General features: G+C 47.6%; 1 long non-coding RNA gene across 1 annotated transcript in view; it reads left to right on the plus strand.

The window, feature by feature from the left end:
* The first annotated feature begins 1,340 nt into the window (after window positions 1-1,340).
* LOC139360440 (uncharacterized) overlaps window positions 1,341-18,701 on the plus strand; it is a 63,767-nt gene continuing 46,406 nt past the window's right edge. The window contains exon 1 of the long non-coding RNA XR_011617837.1: window positions 1,341-1,861. This is a non-coding gene — a long non-coding RNA (uncharacterized lncRNA). The remainder of the gene's footprint in view (window positions 1,862-18,701) is intronic.

Genomic DNA, 18,701 nt, shown 5'->3' on the forward strand with positions numbered 1-18,701 from the left:
GGGAAACACAGTTATTAATTGCTTTAAAATGTCAGTCGCTTTGCTTCAAAGTAGCCACTTCCCCTGCTGCTTTCTGATCGCCCCCTTGAAAATGACTTCCAGTGTGGACATTGACTCTAGCTTGTGTTTAAAACAGAATTTGGGGCTGGGCTCAGTGGCTCACGCCTCTTTGGAAGGCCAAGGCGGACAGGTCAGCTGAGGTTAGGAGTTCGAGACCAGCCTGGCCAACATGGTAAAACCTCATCTCTACTAAAAATACAAAAATTAGCTGAACACGATGGCGAGCGCCTGTAATCCCAGCTACTCAGGAGGCTGAGGCAGAAGAATCGCTTGAACCTGGGAGATGGAGGTTGCAATGAACCAAGATCACACCACTGCACTCCAGCCTGGGTGACAGAGGGAGACTCTGTCTCAAAAAACAAACTTGGGGGCCACCCACCTATCAATGCACTAGCCTTTTACATCTTTTTTTCTTTTAAAGACAGGGTCCCACTCTGTGACCTGGACTGAAGTGCAGTGGTGCAATCATGGCTCACCACAGCCTCCATTTCCTGGACTCAAGTGATCTTCCTGCCTCAGCCTCTCAAGTAGCTGGGACCACAGGCCCAACACCAAGCCTGCCCAACACAAGCCTTTTATAAAGTGACAAATCAGCTCAGTTCAACACGTGGGTGGGATCCTGCTGTTCTGCCCCTGCCCTGCCCCTGTGCCTGCACCCTCAGAAGGCAAATACTCACAGGGAACAGACTCACCCAGAACAGTGTGAGGCAGGGTCCTCGGGGGCTTCCAGAGAAGAAGACAGCTGGAAGGGGCCTCAGCGGAGACAGTGCCTGTGGGCCAATGGTGGCCGCACTGTCTTCCTTCATGAAGGGACAGGCTCTGGGCTCAGAGCCAATGTGCCAGCTGGGGCTGGGATCTTCTGCTCTCGCTTTACTAGGCACCAGTGACAGATAGGAAAGGACCACTCCCCCAGGGTTCCTCTTTGGGACACCTGGCCTCCTTCCCTCTCCATCCCTTCCCTCCTGGGATTTCATGGAGCCCCCACTGTGTGCTGGGCCCTGTGGCCGCTAAGGTCACCAGGCTCCAAGCCCTGCTCTTGCAAGAGATCCAGACAAGCTGCCTGGGAAGTGGACAGTGGGAGGCGACACACCAGGAGAACTGGAGCAGGCAGGCGCCATGGTGCAGTGCGGGGAGGGGTGGACATCTGTGTGACAACAAAATCCTCCCTCTGTTTTGAACCTCGCTGTATTGAACTCTGCAGTCTTTAAAATAATGTAATCTCTAGGACTCTGCGGCTTCCCAAATCCTATTGACCTGTGATTCGGATAAGAACTGATCTCATTTGTGTCTGAATGAGTGAATGTTGTCTGTGCAAGCAGCTGACTTCAGGGCTAGGCTGGTATCCAGCATCACAAGAGCAAAGGCATGCTTTGTGGTTACAGATTGGCACTGGAGCGGCCCTCCCTCCCTAGCTTGTGGGGCCCTCGAGGGTCCAGGGGCGAGGAGAGCCAGTGCCGGCAGCCTGCCTCAGTGCATGTTTTCTGAGCACCTCATGACCTTGCTGGGAGTGTGTCTGATCAGCCGTTTCCCTTGGGACTAAAGATTTGGTCATGGCAGCAGGAGAGAATTCCATCAGTGGACAGCTCTATTTTTAAGGCTCCGGCTTTGTTTTCTCTTTCCCGAGAGGCAGTCCCTGCAGCAGGCTTGAGCCTGTCTCACTGACAGCCTGCCCGCATGTTAAGCAGGCACCGGACACTTGCTGGAAGGCAGGGAATTGCAGTGAAAGAGGACGGAGGTGAGAAGCTGTGCTCCTTGGGGTGAAGGCAGCTTCTGTGCTCCTGGAATCTACCGTCAAGCCAAGGTGATGCCTGCTTGCATGCTTCCTGAGGGGTGTGTGTGCGCGCGCGTTACGTGTGCACGCATATTCTATGATGATAGCATCCTGTTTGCTTATCCCTGCCTGAAGCATCCCTTCCTGCAACCCCACTAATCAGCTCATTCGCTCACCTTCCCATAGGAATGTATCTCTTTGCCCATCCCTTTGCCTGGGACAGCTTGCCCATTTCCAGCCCTCCTCTCTTTCCTTCTCTTTTCTGCAAAAACTCGTGGGATGCTACATGAGTCTGTTTTATGTTGCCATAAAGAAATATCTGATCTCTACTAAAAAAATACAAAAAACTAGCCGGGCGAGGTGGCGGGCGCCTGTAGTCCCAGCTACTTGGGAGGCTGAGGCAGGAGAATGGCGTAAACCCGGGAGGCGGAGCTTGCAGTGAGCTGAGATCCGGCCACTGCACTCCAGCCTGGGCGACAGAGCGAGACTCCGTCTCAACAACAACAACAAAAAAAGAAATATCTGAGACTGGGCAATTTATATACAAAAAGAAAGTATAAGTGGCTCATGGTTCTGCAGGGTGTACCGTAAGCGTGGTGCCTTCATCTGCTTCTGGGGAGGCCTCAGGAAGCTTTTACTCATGGCAGAAGGGAAGGGAAACTGGCATCTCACATGGCGAGACAGGGAGCAAGAGAGGTGCCCGGCTCTTTTATTTTATGATTTATTGTATTTTTTGTGTGATTATTTTTAACTTTTATTTTAGGATCAGGAGCACATGTGCAAGTTAGTTATATAGGTAAACTGCGTGTCATGGAAGTTTGATGTAGATTATTTCATCACTCAGATAATGAGCATAGTACCCTATGGACATTCTTCCTGATCCTCTCTCTCCTCCCACCTTCTGCCCTCAAGCAGGCCTCGGTGTCTGTTGTTCCCCTCTTTGTGCCCATTGGTTCTTATCCTTTAGCTCCCATATATAAGGAAGAACATGTGGGGTTTTGTTTTCTATTTCTGCACTAATTCACATTGGATAATGGCCTCCAGCTCCATCCATGTTCCTGCAAAAGACATGATCTCATTTTTTATGGCTGCATAATATTCCATGGTGCATATGTACCATGTTTTCTTTATTCAGTCCACTGTTGATGGGCACCTGGGTTGATTCTATGTCTTTGCTATTGTGAATAGTGCTGCGGTGAACATATGTGTGCATTTGTCTTTATGGTAGAATGATTTATTTTCCTTTGGGAATATACCCAGTAATGGGATTTCCGGGTCAAATGGTAATTCTGTTTAAGTTCGTTGAGGAATTGCCGCACTGCTTTCCACAACGGCTGAGTTAGTTCATCCTTCCACCAACAGTGTACAGGAATTCCCTTTTCCATGCAATCTTGCGCCAGGCTCTTTTAAACTACCAGCTCTTACATGAACTCATTGCTGCCGAGAGGGCACCACGCCATTCATGAGGGACACGCCCCCATGACCCAAACATCTCCCACCAGGCCCCACCTCCAACATTGGGATCAAATTTCGACATGACATTTGGAAAGGACAAATATCCAAACCATGTCAAGGACCCTTTAACCTAATAGCTCAATCTCAGCTCTCCTGTAAGCTGGCCCTGTGGTTTTTGCACACGTGCTTCATCAGTCCAGGGCTCCTTTCTCCTTTGTGATAATGTGACCTCTCATAGGAGACATGCTGCCTGCCCAGAGCCCCATCAGAGGCTTAGCTGCTCTTGCTGTCCAGTCTCTCCAGAGACATTGCAACCCTCCTCTTACGTACCTGCTGCTCATGCCCTGAGTGATAGACGGTGTTGTGTGGGCAGTGCTCCTGTTACACACCTGCCATTTGTGCCCTGAAGAATAGGTGGCATTGTGTAGGCAATGCTCCTGGTTTCTGCTACAGAATTGCCTCCTGCCATTTTGGTCCATTTTGACCTTCCCTGCCCCCACAGTTTTTACCTCTCTAGGACTGGTGCAGGGGAGCCTGGCTGGAGGACAGCCAGGTAGACGTTAATTCTTGGTCTGTTCACCCCTTGGGAAATGCTCCTTCCAGCAGCGCCTCTAGGAGAACTTCCCCTAATGCATAGGGTCCCACTCTTTAGGCTTTCCTACCGCCTACTCCTGGACACAATGGTTGATCCACACGCGAGCACTGGAGCCATTTGGGACAATCATGGAATCCCCCGGCGATGTTTTGAATGGAGTTGATGGTGAAAAACACAGTCTCTGTGCTGTCAATAAATATCCTCCTGTTCTGGCTGGAGCCATCCTGGGAGAATAGGGCTGTCATGCGGGGAGGCAGATAGTGGGCTCCTGGTGATGCCTGAACCTTGAGCACTTCTCCACTGCCATTTGCTTCTGTTGGCACATCCACATCCCTCTTGTACCACAGCAACCAGGAGGAGGCGGGGCAAAGACCCTGAGAGGGAGGTGAAGTGGGGCATAGTTGAAAAAACAACATGATTTGGTAACACACTTCAGCATTGAGCCCAAGGGAAGGTGGATTTTGAAAAAAAACATATAAGAACATGACCTTTGCCACTGCTCTTGTAGAAATGGAAGAACAGGAGAACGGGGCCGAGTGAGAGGTCACCTTATCCATGGGTAGTGCCTGCAAGGCGTCTCTGCAACATTGACCCGGGGCTCTCCCCACTGTGGGTGTGTTCCCTGTGGGTTCAGGGTTAGTGAAAAAGAAAACAGCAAAGCAAGGTCATGTTAACTGGAAAATGTGATTATCTTAGAAAAGACAAGACACCACGAGGGCTTCTCCAGCTCCCCTCCAAAGAAGACACATTTATTCAGATTTGCCTGGATCCCACAAAGCCCCTTTTTGTAAAGGTTAACAGGAAGAAAAGTCTTTGATGCACCTTAGTTCTGGATTCCAGAATAGTTTTGACATTTGGGCTATATGGCACGTCTGGATGTTTTTCTACTTCCTCAGACTTCCTGGATCGAAATCAAGCTTCTCGCCTTTAAAGATCTCAAATATCTAACTTTCACCAGCCAATGGTAATAGGGCGTTTTCAGGGTCTAAGACAAAAATAAACAAACCCTGAAAGTAAACAAGATAAAGGCGGTAGCAGGGACACCCCTACAATCATTGTGCAGGCACAGTCACAAAGCAGAGGCCCCTGTGGGGTCCAGGCCCACAGCACTGCAAAGTGACCCCAAAGTGGCACGTCTCGATGGAATCGAGGTTTCCGTGACCAGGCTGAGGGTACACCCCGAAAGAAGAGACACAAGTCCCAGTAGGATCTGTGGCCTGTGTTTTTTCTAAAGAGAGTTTCACGAGCTTCAATATTTAAAGGGGAAAGATCAAGTGGGAGGGGAAGAAAAAATGAAAAAAAAAAAGGAAGGAAGGTAGGCAATGAGGGCAGTGTTACCTTCTTGAAAAGCCTGGATCTGTGCTCAGTGAACATGCATTTCGCACGTGAAAGGGAAGGCACGGGGTGGCGGCGGGGGGGCGGGGCAGTCAATGATGCTTTTGTCTGAAGCCCAGTAAATCCACATTTTACATAAACAAGCATGTGAAATGACAGTTATCTGGGAACAAAAGGAAGGTAGTTTTTGCATGACTGGGTTCCCAAGCTTAACCTTCCCTTTGGCTTGGTGAGTTTCAGGTCCTGAGATTAGGTTTTTCTTTCACAGCATTAGAAAAGGAAGATGGATTTCAACGTATTTAGATAAGGCAAGCTGATCTAATTCCACCCATACTACACTTCTCTCTGCTGTCTTGGTCTGGTAGCTACACTCAGCAACATTTTCTTTTGCTTGTGCAAATACTTGAATATTAAAGTATTGAAAATTTAAATACAAGTGTCAGGTATTCACTTGAGCATAAATTAATATCTGAATATCTGGAGGTGGACATAGGTTGTAGGGTTAAGGGAAATTCTACTGTATTCTCATATCCCTGGTCACCTTCAAAGTTCATTCAAAGTTATTTATTTATTTATTTATTTTGAGACAGAGTCTCGCTCTGTCACCCAGACTGGAGTGTAATGGCGCGATCTCAGCTCACTGCAACCTGTGACTCCTGGTTTCAAGTGATTCTCCTGCCTCAGCCTCCCAAGTAACTGGGATTACAGGCACGCACCACCATGCCCAGCTAATTTTTTTTGTATTTTAATAGAGATGAGATTTTGCCATGTTGGCCAGGCTGGTCTCAAACTCCTGGTATCAAGTGATCCACCCACCTCGGCCTCCCAAAGTGCTGGGATTACGGGTGTGAGCCACTTAATGTAATTTAAATAGTAGTTTCTATAATACTGATTCATGGGAATAACCCCATTTTACTGATGGGAAAACCGAGGCCCTGAGATGCTGAAGCTATCTACAAGTGGTGATCTGACTCCTATAACAGTGCTCCTTGTTCATTTAAAAACATAATAGGCACCTTTTCTGTGAAGAAGGTGGAAAAATGCTTTGAAAGGGCTTTCAAATCTACTACGTAAAGTGCCTTGGAGAAAAGGCCGCTAGAATACAATGTGAAATGCAGTGAGTTTTGTATTTAAATTGACTCAAAGGTTTATACTTGTCAAGGTGGGGAAATAGCAAGTCAATGACTGTACTGCACACAGAAATTACACAACTTCTGAAAATAAATTGTGTTGCTCTAATGGATTTTACCTATGAATTAAAAATTGAAAATTCAATTTTCTCTTTGGCCAGCTGTGAGCTTTTGCCTGATAGAAACTGAGTTCCAGCTCACACAGAACCCCACGGCTCCCTCAGGACCCTGGGCAGAGTCCAGCTCACGGAGGAACCCCTGTCTCCCTCAGGACCTGGGCAGAGTTCCGGCTCACACAGGACCCCTGGCTCCCTCAGGATGCTGAGCGCAGAGTCCCGGCTCACACAGGACCCCTGGCTCCCTCAGGACGCTGGGCAGAGTCCCGGCTCACACAGGACCCCTGGCTCCCTCAGGACGCTGGGCAGAGTCCCGGCTCACACAGGACACCCCTGCTCTCTCAGGACCCTGGACAGAGTCTTAGCTCACACAGGACCCCTGGCTCCCTCAGGACACTGGGCACAGAGTCCCAGTTCAACATGACCCCCGTCTCTCCCACACCTGCTGACTGATGAATTCCTGTGTGTTTTGTATCCATGACCCAAATCAGGTAAAAGTTGCATAGAGAAATGGGAGGCGGTGAGCACAAGGATCGTGTGACGCCCTGCTGTGGGTGTGGGACCTGCGGCCTCAGGGGCATGTGGGCTGGCAGCCGCTGTCTCCATGCCGGGTATGTAGGTACTGCCATCACCTTGGGGTCAGCATCTAGGGCCCTACTGGAGTTCACACTCAGCTCTGTTTGGCATCAGATTCTGTCTGGGATGTACAGCAGAAATCAGAGATGTGGGTTGGAAGTGGGGCTCAGAGATCAGAGACAGATATGGCCAACTGAAAATTAGGCTAGGCTCCAGCTCTGGCTGAAGATGAGTGGAAAAGTCAGAGGCGCAGCAGCTGTTCCCCAGCTGCGAACAGCTGGTGGAACAGGGGAATCCGATGGAAAGAGGCTGCACGGTGCTCACCTGAGTGGCCAGGCCTCCAGGCCCGGTGAGGGGAACAACGAGGTGAGCAGGTCAGAGGTGCTCCTGGTTTTCCCATCAGCACCGGCCAGTGTCTGGGGGATGCCCGGGAGGGGCAGCAGAAGCCCTGGGTCCCTGCTACCCATGGAGTCTAGAGGGCCAGGCCTTTGCCCTGGGATCGGGGAGCCAGAGCATCATAGACACCTCCCGTCTCATGCTGTCCCTGAGCCCCGGGGCATCACTCAGAGACTCCCTCATGGCAAGGGCACTCTATCCCGTGCAAGCCAGGAGCCACGGGAAGATTCGATTAGGAGACTGTGGGTGCCTTCGCAGGCTTTTAGGAAACTCTGATGGACTCATAAGGCCTCTCTTTCCTGGCACTGGTCAGGGGCACTGAAGTGTGTGGCTGGTGTATGCCATATCTATCTTGTCTTCCAGGGGAACTCCCTGGATCAGAGTTAGGCAGGGACACACCACCTGTTTCTGGGATCCCCAGTCACTGCCACTGGAATCTAAGGGGACTCACCCAAACCCACCCACATCACAAAGTGATGTTCCAAATGCGTTTTTCCAGCAGAGCACACAGAGACCCTCTTCAATAACTGCTTAATAGCTGTCATAGGTCTTATTCGTGTTTTCTAAGATAGAGTCCCATTGAGAAGGCCGGCTGAGCTCCCGCGTGTCTGGCATCTGGCTCGGCAGAAGGGATTTCCACGTCTGCTTGCAGGCCAGGGCCCAGTCTGGCTCTGGATGGAATGCTGGCCTTGCACAAAGGAAGGGAGCCACAGAAGGTGGGATTCGGTGGCTGAGTCCCCCAGGGATGGAAGACACAGGATGTGGAATGCAGGTGTCCTCTGGGCAGGGGCAGGGAACACGGAAGAGGGTGGTCTCAGGCTGTGCAGAAGGAAAGGTGGCAGCAGCTGCCCCTAGGCTTTCTGGGTGAAACCCTTGGCTTTAGAAAGCCCCATCTCTTGAGGGGCATTTGGGGTGAGGCAGGGTGGAGAGGCCTTGGAGTAATGATGTCAGGGCATGTGAAGGAAGAGAAGTGGTTCTCTGTGCTGGGTTTTGGCAGAGAAGACTCGGAAAGGATTTGGATTAATACATTTTAAACAATGAGTTTTCAAAGGTTGTTCCAGGCAGTCTCTGTAGAAGCCTCTCGTGGGAGGAAGACATCTCCAACCACATTTCAGGAGCCAGCCCTGCAGCTTTATCCATGCCAACAGCTGAAAAGCACCAAGCAGCAAATGTGCAAAGAAGTGTGTGGAGATGCTGTGGGGATTCAGGCCTTCAGCCTCGCCCTCCAGGAGATGACCACACTGGAAAGTTCTGCTCCACCGAGCTTTTGTAGGCATTGTCAGAGAGCAGAGCGGTTCCACACCCTGCATTGCAACGGGGGCTTAATGCAGTGGCTGTGACTGTTCCCTCCACTGGGGAGCTCAGCGCAGAACTCCCTGCTACAAGGCTCTGTCTCTAAGCACCCGCCTCCCCGGAACAAGTCATCACGACAACCAAGAGAGCTTGCAACCAAGACTACACAGCCCTCAACCTTGTAAGGAAAAAAAGTGACAGGTATTAAATGGTGGCTATTTGAGGAAATAATAATAAATATATTTGGCAGAGTGAGGCTACTTGAATCTTGATGGCTGAGACTCTGTCGGCCTTCCCATTATGAAACCCATTTTTCAGGGTTTATAACTTGAAAGTAAAAATGTGCTCCAGGCAGAAGAAACCTGGCACACAAGGTCTTTGTCCAGAAAGAGGGAACTGAACAGATTAGTTCAGATCAATTTGAGATTGTAAAGAAAAACTGTCCTGAGTACGCAGATGGGTCTGGCACTGGAACAAATCACCCAATTTTGTTTGTAAGCAAGTTAACAGTAGGGGAATGTTCATGGAAATATTGCCCAGAAAGTACCTGCCTGATGTTTAACTGGAAGTGCCTATAGGTGGGTCAGATTCTGGGGGCAAAGAACATTGGCCCAGTGGCTGCAGGAGAGTAGAGGAGAGGGCACCTTTCCCCCTAGAAAGAGCTCAGATAGCATCTGAGGCTCTAGGAACTGTGCCTGGTTTCCTGACCTTTCTGAGGGAATTCATCGAACCTGCCGTCTAAAGGCTGTTCAGTGCTGACTGTCCTCCCGATGTCATAAGTCAAATTCCTGCTTCTAGGTCATGCAGGTCCCAAAAGAATTACTTTGCCTAATAAATGAGGACCCAAATGGGGAATGCTGGTTCTCCATCATCGGATGGCTCCGCTCCATTTCCCAAAGCCTTTAACAAACAAGGTAACTAGATTCCTGTCCAAATGCAATGTTCAAGGTCTAGAAAATAATCAAATGAAATGAAATCTCATCCTGGGCAGCAACGAAGAGCCTTTAGACCATCAGTATTGCTAGTAGGCCGTGGTGTCTTCCTGACAGAACTGTGGATTCAGCAGTGGGCACGCATGCATTTGCATCGATTATTTATCATTCCAGGGTGAAGATAAGTGAGCTGCGGCAGCGCTCATGCTTCCTGGGAATTCTCAGTTCCAGGCCCGCGGTCCAAACTCTTAGCTGGGTTTGGTTGGGAACCTCCACAGTTGAAGCATCCCATGGACCAGCTTAGCAGTTTAAAAACATTCTTCTATTTTATTATTTTTGTATTTTTTTAGTGAGTAGTGAGTAGGGACGGGCTTTACCTTGTTGGCCAGGCGCTCTCGAACTACTAACTTCAAGTGATCAGCCTGCTTTGGCCTCCCAAAGTGCTGGGATTACAGGCGTGAGCTGCCGCACCTGGCCTAAAATAATTCTATTTTTTTTTCCTGTGGGAAATTTAGAAAGTATAGAAAAAAATAGATAGGAAAAATTAAATACCCATGCTGCATCATCTGTCCATAACTATAGCTAGCCAGTGTTAACATTTTAAACTTCCATCCAATCATTCATTTCTCGGTGATACAGAGCCATATGCTTCACAAAAGTGAGATTCTATTGTATATTTTTACATTCTGATTTATGTACTTAGCACTGTATTAGGTGCATTTATCTGTCTCCATAGATATTCTTAGAAAAATACCATTTAAAAATTAAGTCCATAATCGTCCCTTGTATGGATTTTAAATATTATCTTTATGGACATATTGTTGTTCTTATTTTTTGCTATTACAAAAAAATGCCTTGATGGACATCTTTAAACATAAATACTTTTATGCTTCTGATTATTTCTTTAAAATATGCTCCTGGAAGCTCCTAAAAATGACTGCATCAAAGAATGAACCTATTACAAATTGTTCTGATACAAAGTAAGACACCCGCCCCACCGCATACAGCATAAAATGCTTCTGCTTTCCTGAAGGCAGAGGGTTTCCAAAACAAAGCTGAAATTCTTGGATAGGTTAATATGGCCATGCCTCTTTTTGCTTTTTTTTTTTTTTTCTGTTGTGGAGGTAAAAATACCAAAATAATATTAGTCCACTTTTCTGTGTTGGTTGGTAATATTTCTTCATTATTCCTCCTTCCCTCCCTCTCCTAGTTTTGGTACATTGAGAGCAGTTCACAGCCCCACCCTCCTGCCTTTGACCATGACCATATAACTTGCTTGGCCAATGTGACATGAACAGACATGTGCCAGAAGCTTTAAATGTATGTGTGGAGTTTCTGCCCATCCTTTTTCCCTCCCGCCCTCCGCCATGATGAGAGCATGCCCAGCTCGTCACTGGGCCCAGAATGAAGAGCTGTATGGAACACACCTAAGCCCAAATGTCACTCTGGAGCCCAGCCAGCCAAGCAGTAGCTGATGAGCAGTAGCTCATCCATGAATGAGGTCTAAATGAATGTAATTTCAGCCACAGAAATTTGGGAGATGTTTGTTACCTAGTATTATCACAACAAAACCTGATTTGAAGAGCTTTGTTTGTCAGACGAGGAATATGAAGCTTAGAAAGATAAAGCAATTTGACCAAAGTTACCCAGGAATCAATGGAAGAGTCCTGTTGAAACTCAAGTCTGCCCTAGTTCTCGAGGCAGTATTGCAACGTGGTTGGTGCACACAAGCACGGCCTTATAATTAGGGGTTTCCACTGATGCCTATGGCAGCTGTAGGCCTGAGATTCTGCCCCACTTAGGAAGACAGTAGCTATCGTAGACGAGGTGATGGACTGGGCTAGAGCAGGGCCTGGGGAAGGCGGCAGCAAAATAGCCAGTGTGAAATGACTGGCCTGTTTGAGTCACTTATTACAATGAATAATTCATTTAGAATTTGAGAAAACGAATGTCAGAATGTAGTGCTTCACACACATGTGGATTCATATGTATGAACATGAGCTGGGGAGTCACACCGGTCAGTGTTAAATTCCAGTTCCCTTGCTCCCTAGTTTTCTGACTTATAAGTTATTGGAACATCTGTGTATTTCGCTTCCTCCTCTGTAACATGAGATGACAGGAGTGTTTTCCTCATACAAATGATGTGATGATTAAATAAAATAATACTTATAAATACATGGAAAAGTGCCTGGCATATAGTAGGCACTCAATAAATATTAACTCCTGCCTCAGCCTACCGAGTGGCGGGGACTACAGGCGCCTGCCACCACACCCGGCTAATTTTTTGTATTTTTAGTAGAGACGGGGTTTCACTGTGTTAGCCAGGATGGTGTCGATCTCCCGACCTCGTGATCCACCTGCCTCAGCCTCCCAAAGTGCTGGGATTACAGGTGTGAGCCACCACACCTGGCCCAAAGTCAGGCAATAATTTATACTACAAGAAGGAAATAAAAACCTCAAGGGGTGGTAATGACAATGATTGTCTGAAACAGACAGGCCTGGATCACCCACGGGATGTGAGGAGAGCCAGGTGACCAGCACTGGCCCTCTCGCTTCTGGGCAGCCTCTCCTTCTCATTCGGCTCCTGGTTCCTCACCCCTTTTCCACTGTCCCGCCTTTCTTCCCTCCCCCACCCTTTCTCCTCACGTCCCTTTCCCCTGCTGTAACTTTTGCTGGTATTAGCCATAATGTGACCTGAAAGGTTTCCTTTTTTTAGGTATACCTCATTTAATAAGTAGGTGATGAGCGAAATGGTAAAAAACAAACAAACAAACAACAACAACAACAAAACTAATTACTAGTTTTAGTATCTGCCCTTCATAGCCCATTGAACTTGCTCTAAAGCACTGGCCACCTTAGCTTACTTTTTCTGCTAATTGAACCAATTAACAGTCCATGGTTAAGATATGAGAGTTTCTGAACATAAAATCAGCCCTGATTATTTGGAGTTGTGTTCCTTTGATCATTAGTAAGGTTGGATGTGCATATTGGCAAGGGGTGCAGTTGAGGACTTTGCCCACAAGCAAGATGTTTAAAATCGTATTTCAATCTCATCTCCAATTTCGTCTTTATCAAAATCCTCTGATTATAATCCAGTTGCACAAAGCATGAGACTGATGTGCGTTAGGAATCCCATTGGCCCTGAAATCTCTAAAGCCTCTTTCTCTTTGGACTCCACACGTGAACACATGCCATTTGTATGTTTCTAATATTGAGTGTCAGCTCCTTCAAAACCAGTAGGCAAATAAATGAACAGAAAAGAAAAGATATATATCTGGGCCTGGAGATTATAGGTGATATGAATTTATGGCTGTGGCCAGATTGCCGGAGTCATCTAGGATTTAGCACAGTCGTCAGCAGAAGGTTAGCTCGCAGGGAGCCTTCTGGATTCTGGGATCCAGCCAAAGGCCAGCAAGACAACTGGGGAACAGAGGTGGAAAAATTGGCTAGCTTCTGCTGATCGGTCAGATGCTCGGCCCCACCGAAAGTTAGTTTTGTTACTTTGAATGGATGATGCTGCTTCCTGCTGACTGAGCTCAGCCTGGTGCCTTTCTCCTCCTCCCTGCAAACTCAATTAACTGCTGGAGGTTGAGGCCTGGGCCTCTCCTTGGACCAAACCCGCATGTGCTCCTGTTGATACATGAAACAGGAGAAGTGGGGTGGAGGTGCAGAAGGTAAAGGGTCCTAGACGTCAAGTGGAAACTTGGCGCCACTAACCTTCTTTTTTTTTTTTTTTTTCCTGCCACATCGACCAAAGCCAGGACATTCTTTTCCTTGTGGAATCTGCTTTTCCAATGGAGTTTCCTATACGACTAAACACTTTGATTTTATATATATATATAGTTTGTTTGTTTTGTTTTGTTTTGTTTTTGATGGAGTCTCGCTCTGTTGCCCAGGCTGGAGTGCAGTGGCACGGTCTCGGCTCACTGAAATCTCCACCTCCTAGGTTCAAGTAATTCTCCTGCCTCAGCCTCCCGAGTAGCTGGGATTACAGGTGCCTGCCATCACACTCGGCTAATTTTTTGTATTTTTAGTAGAGTTGGGGTTTTGCCATGTTGGCCAGGCTGGTCTCTAACTCCTTACCTCAGGTGATCCACCCACCTCGGCCTCCCAAAGTGTTGGGATTGCAGGCATGAGCCACCGTGCCCGACCCAATTAACCTTCTTATCAAGAGGAAAGGAAAATCTCCCAGTCAGTTGCCATCCTCTTGAAACCTGGAGGTGTCTGCTCTGTGTAACCATTTCCCCTGCCTGTACCTATTATAGTGCTTACTGTACAACGAGTCCCCAATCATTGTTTACTTTTATCCTTTTCCAGGACTGATAAGTGTGTTGTGTTCAATAATACTTAGAAAGAATTAAATAATCACATAATCTCTGAGTGAAGAGGGACTTCGGAGGCAGCTATTGCCTGTCTTCCGTGATGTATTTAACTGGCCTCTAATGCAGTTAATTCCACTGATGGGCAGTCGTGATGCTCAGATGCTTTTTATTATACTGACTGGAAACGAACCTATTTTTTAGCAGAGTGAGGGGAGAAGGAGTCCCAGGCCTTGTAGCCATATCCTTTACCCCCTGCTCTATCTTCTCTCATTGCAGATGAGTCCTTGGCTCAGCAGAATGGGCCTAGGTGGAGCTTGAAATTAATGAAGAGATGCTGCTTCCAGCTTTTTGAGCAAGGAGAAGTTTGGCCTCTGTTATTACACCTTGAGGTCAGCGGGTATTTCAAGTCTGAGTAGCTATAAAAGTGAGCTGATGTAGTAACACTACCAAAGCAATGTTTTCTCTAAATATTTCAGACCCCCCATTATAAATCATTTATTATGATTACCCTTTTGGTATCATGGAATGAGATGATGAGCTTTTCTTAATGAACTATTTCATAGACATATTTTTTCCATTTATCTTGGTGTTGGATGCTAGGTGACCTAAATGGCAAATGAGGAAATACTTGTGCAAATCCTGAAATGCACACATCTCCCCATGCCAGAGTGCAGAAGCAGACAGGACTTTCCCTGGCAGCAATAGGAGCCTGGTCCTGAGTAGGGCCTCTCCAGCCTGACTACACCATAGCAGTCAGGTGATATCGGACTTGGGGTGTGCCATGTTCCCAGAACCCCTTTGTCAAGGAGTTCGGTGGGAGCTGGAGGAAGCATCCACATCTTTAAAAGCCAACCTTAACTGGTGAGAAGAAAAGTGATAAACATTCAAACACAATTTGAACTTTTAACTTAGCCTTTTGAGTTCATCTATATCCATTTCCAGAAAAGGTCATGGGCTGAGGTGGTGCTTCACTGAAATAAATGCACTTTGGAGTTGACAGTAACCCGGCAAGTCCAGGGACCCTGAAGAGACCCCTCCCCACACTTGTAATCATCAAACATGCCACATCTTAGAAATTGGATCCACAGGCTTATGGCAACTTGACGCAAAATGTATCTCAGGTCCGGCTGATCTGATTTAAATATCTTAGTGTTAGACAATCTCTACTTGACATTGTGAAGACGCATGTAATGGAACCAAGATTAAAATATCAAGATGACAAGAAGGATTGTACCATGAAGATAGTAAAAGTCACATGCATTCTGGGGTTACACATTCAATTTAAAATAGTTGTATTCCCTGTTCCTAGGGTCCTTGTAACTCTCTTGTCTGCTATATTTATATTAAATAAGTAATTTTAAATGAGTCAAAGTGTCTTGCTCCTCGGCCCACTATAGAATGTCAGTGTTCCTTTTTAACATTTCTACTTCTTAGATCCTGCCTTCACTGCAATGGGAATTCATATAGGGTTGGAGTAGGTTGTTCTTCTCACCAAGTTCCCAGGCCCACATAAAATGGCAGCTTCATGTTTCACTGGACCCAGCTCTACAGAAAGCAGTGGACAAAAAAAGGTCTGTGATGGACTTAGGACCCAAGGAGGCAAAACAGAGTTTGACTTTTCCCTTGGGGCTCTGCAAATGTCAAAGAGGGCCACACACGGGGCCAAATGACATGCATATTGCACCTGGGTGATGCTGCCCCAGCTTCTCCCCACCATGGATGGGATCAACAAATGTTTCCCAGCTGAGAGGCAGTCACAGCACCAGGATGATCACGAAGTTGCCCAGTTGGATACAGACTATCCAGAAACTGGAGGATAACCTCACCCGCTCTCAGTTACCAGTAGGGTCAATAGTAAGCCAGAAGTGACAGCCTTCTTTCCACCGCCTTTTACTTTGTTTCCCCATGTCACAGTCAGCTATACCTTCCTTAGCTGTAACTCTGATCATGGCCCCTTCTGTTTCAGACCTTTCACTTTGTCCCTGGAATGGACTGGAGCATCCGCTTCTCGTCCTCTGAGGTCCCACGTGCGCTGCACCCACCCTTCCTCAGCCTCCCCATCACACGGTGCTCTCCAAGCCCATGGGCTGGGCCTGCTCCCAGGGCCTCCACGTGCCACCCTCTGCCCAGCTGCAGCGTTTCCACGTGTCTTAGCCCGTTCTGTGCTGCGTTAACAGAATACCTGAGACTGGGTGGTTTATAAATAATGGAAATGTATTTCTTACCGTTCTAGAGGCTGGAAAATCTAAGATCAAAATGCCAGCAGGTTTGGTGTCTGGCGAGGGCCCACTCTCCACTTCCAAGATGATGCCTTGAACACTGCATCCTCTAGCGTGGAGGAAACACAGTTCCTCACATGGTAGAAGAACAAAAGCAGAAAGAGAGAGTCCGCTCTCAAAAGCCCTTTTATTTAAGGTATTAAACCCACCTATGGGGGAAGAGCCTTCATGGCCTTACCACCTCTTAAAGGCTTCACCTCCCAAGACCATTACATTGGCAATTACATTTCAACATAAGTTTTGGAAATGTACATTTGGAAAGAAACATTCAAAACATAGAAACATGTGTTGCCCTCTCGGCCTGGAACCAGGTCCTCATTCTTGTCTTTGTCATTACGGATCAACCTTCAGGCCTCCACTTAAGCAAGTTCTGAAGTCAGTGAATACTTCTGCAGCATGGAAGTGCCAGGACCCTCGTTGGCCCCTGATGGCCAAATAGCCTCACTCTCCATTAGAAGAGAAAGCCTCACTCTCCATTAGAAGGCCAGGAGAGCAAAATCGGGGATTGCTTTAAAAACAAACAGTGTGGCAATAAAGAATTTCAGAAGAAAATAAAGAATTTACCACTGCTCCATCATGAATGCTCATAACAGGCTGGGGAGTAGGCACTACAGTTATCACAGCCCCTTTTTGATAGAGAAGGGAAATTGTCCAGAATTATGCAAAGCGTAAGTGGCCAAGTCAGCATGTGAACTCGGGCCCCTACTTTCCTGTGCTGTCTCTCATGCCTTCTGCAGGGAAGTGTCCTTGGATAACCTTCACCCATCTTCATATCTCTCCCCTCCACCTAGACCAGGACTACACGCTGTAATAGACCCAGCTCCTGTTGCTTCATAATGCACAGACTGCAATGTCTTAATCATCATGACAATGACCGTTTCCAGTGCTTCTCACCTGCTGAGTGGTTAAGTTCTTGTGGGCAGAGCCTTGTCTGTTCTCCCCGCTGTGTGTGTCTCGTCACTTGGCAGAGCCTCTGCCCTGCAGTCACTGACTGGGCTAGCATTTTTTCTACCACTGGGTGAGCATCTCAGCTGTCCGGCTAGCTGGGGGCGGGCTGAGGGAGTGCTACTTCCAGATGTCTTGTCTGAACGTTTTTTTTTTCTTTTTCTTGAGACAGGGTTTCACTCTGTTACCCAAGCTGGAATGCAGTGGTACAATTACGGCTCACTGCAGCCTAGATCTCCCAGGCTCAAGTGATTCTCCCACCTCAGCCTCCCAAGTACCCGGGACCCAGGGCCTGCCCCAAGGGCCTCAACCTTTTCTAGCTAATTTTTGTAATTTTTGTGTGTGTGTGTGGAAACAGGGTTTTCCCATGTTTGCAAGGTTGGTCTCGAACTCCTGGCCTTAAGCAATCTGCCTTCCTCAGCCTCTCAAAGTATTGGGATTACAGGCTGAGCCATGAGCTACCACCCCCAGCCTTGTCTGCACTTTTGAATGGCTCCCTTGACAGGGTTCTGTGCATGATGGCAGTGGGGCACAGAAGACAGGACTCCTGCCTTAGAGGTTATCTGGGAGTATGGAGTATGGGAAGAGAGGTGCTAATCCCACACAGTGGGCATGAGCGGCACCAGCTCTGCTCAGAGGGCCTCCCTGTGCACATCTAACTGCTGAGTCTTCTCTCTGAGGATCACACAGATGTGAGCAGAGCAGTGAGGAGGCACAGGAAAAAAGGGAAAACTGGGTTCCTTCTGAGATTCTTTATTGCTACACTGTTTGTTTTTAAAACAATCCCTGATTTTGCTCTCCTGGCCTTCTAATGGAGAGTGAGGCTGTTTTGCCACAATATGGGCTATCGGGGGACAAATAAGCCATTTCTGTTTGCTGACACTGAAAAAAGCTTCCCTGCTGAGGAGGTGCTAATGCAGCTGGCAGCAGCTCTGTGATGGGCATGGTGGGTAAGCTATTAGGCTGCCAGGAGCAGGCAGCAATCTCCCTGTGTAGACATTTCAGAGAAGGCCTTCCAGAGGCCCTGGGTTCAAATCCCAGTTCCACCTCTTCCTAGCTCTGTGAGCTGAGGGCGAATCTCTATGTCCTCACAGACAAATTGTGGGAAATGACATTTTTCCCTGTTCCTTTTACAGGTAGGTGTGGTGGTTTGAATGTTTGTGTTCCTTTCAAAATTCATGCTAAAATTTAATAGCCAGTGTAACAGGATTAAAAGTTGGGATGCCCAGAAGGGTGTGATTAAGTCATGAGTGTGGAGCCGTCGTGGATGGGATTAGATGTCCTTATAAAAGGGACTGATAGAAGGAGTCTGTCCCCTTTGCATTTCTGCCCTCTGCCATGTGAGGACACAGCATTCCTCCATTCAGAATGATGCAGCAGTCAGGAGGGCCCCTTCGAGGCAGACACTAGGCAGCCAACCTGCCAGGCTGTGGTCTTGGACTTCCCAGCCTCTAGAACCATGAGAAATAAATGTATATTTTTTAAACAAATTACCC

This window comes from Macaca nemestrina, chromosome 20 (assembly GCF_043159975.1).
Source record: "Macaca nemestrina isolate mMacNem1 chromosome 20, mMacNem.hap1, whole genome shotgun sequence".
Lineage (NCBI taxonomy): Eukaryota > Metazoa > Chordata > Mammalia > Primates > Cercopithecidae > Macaca > Macaca nemestrina.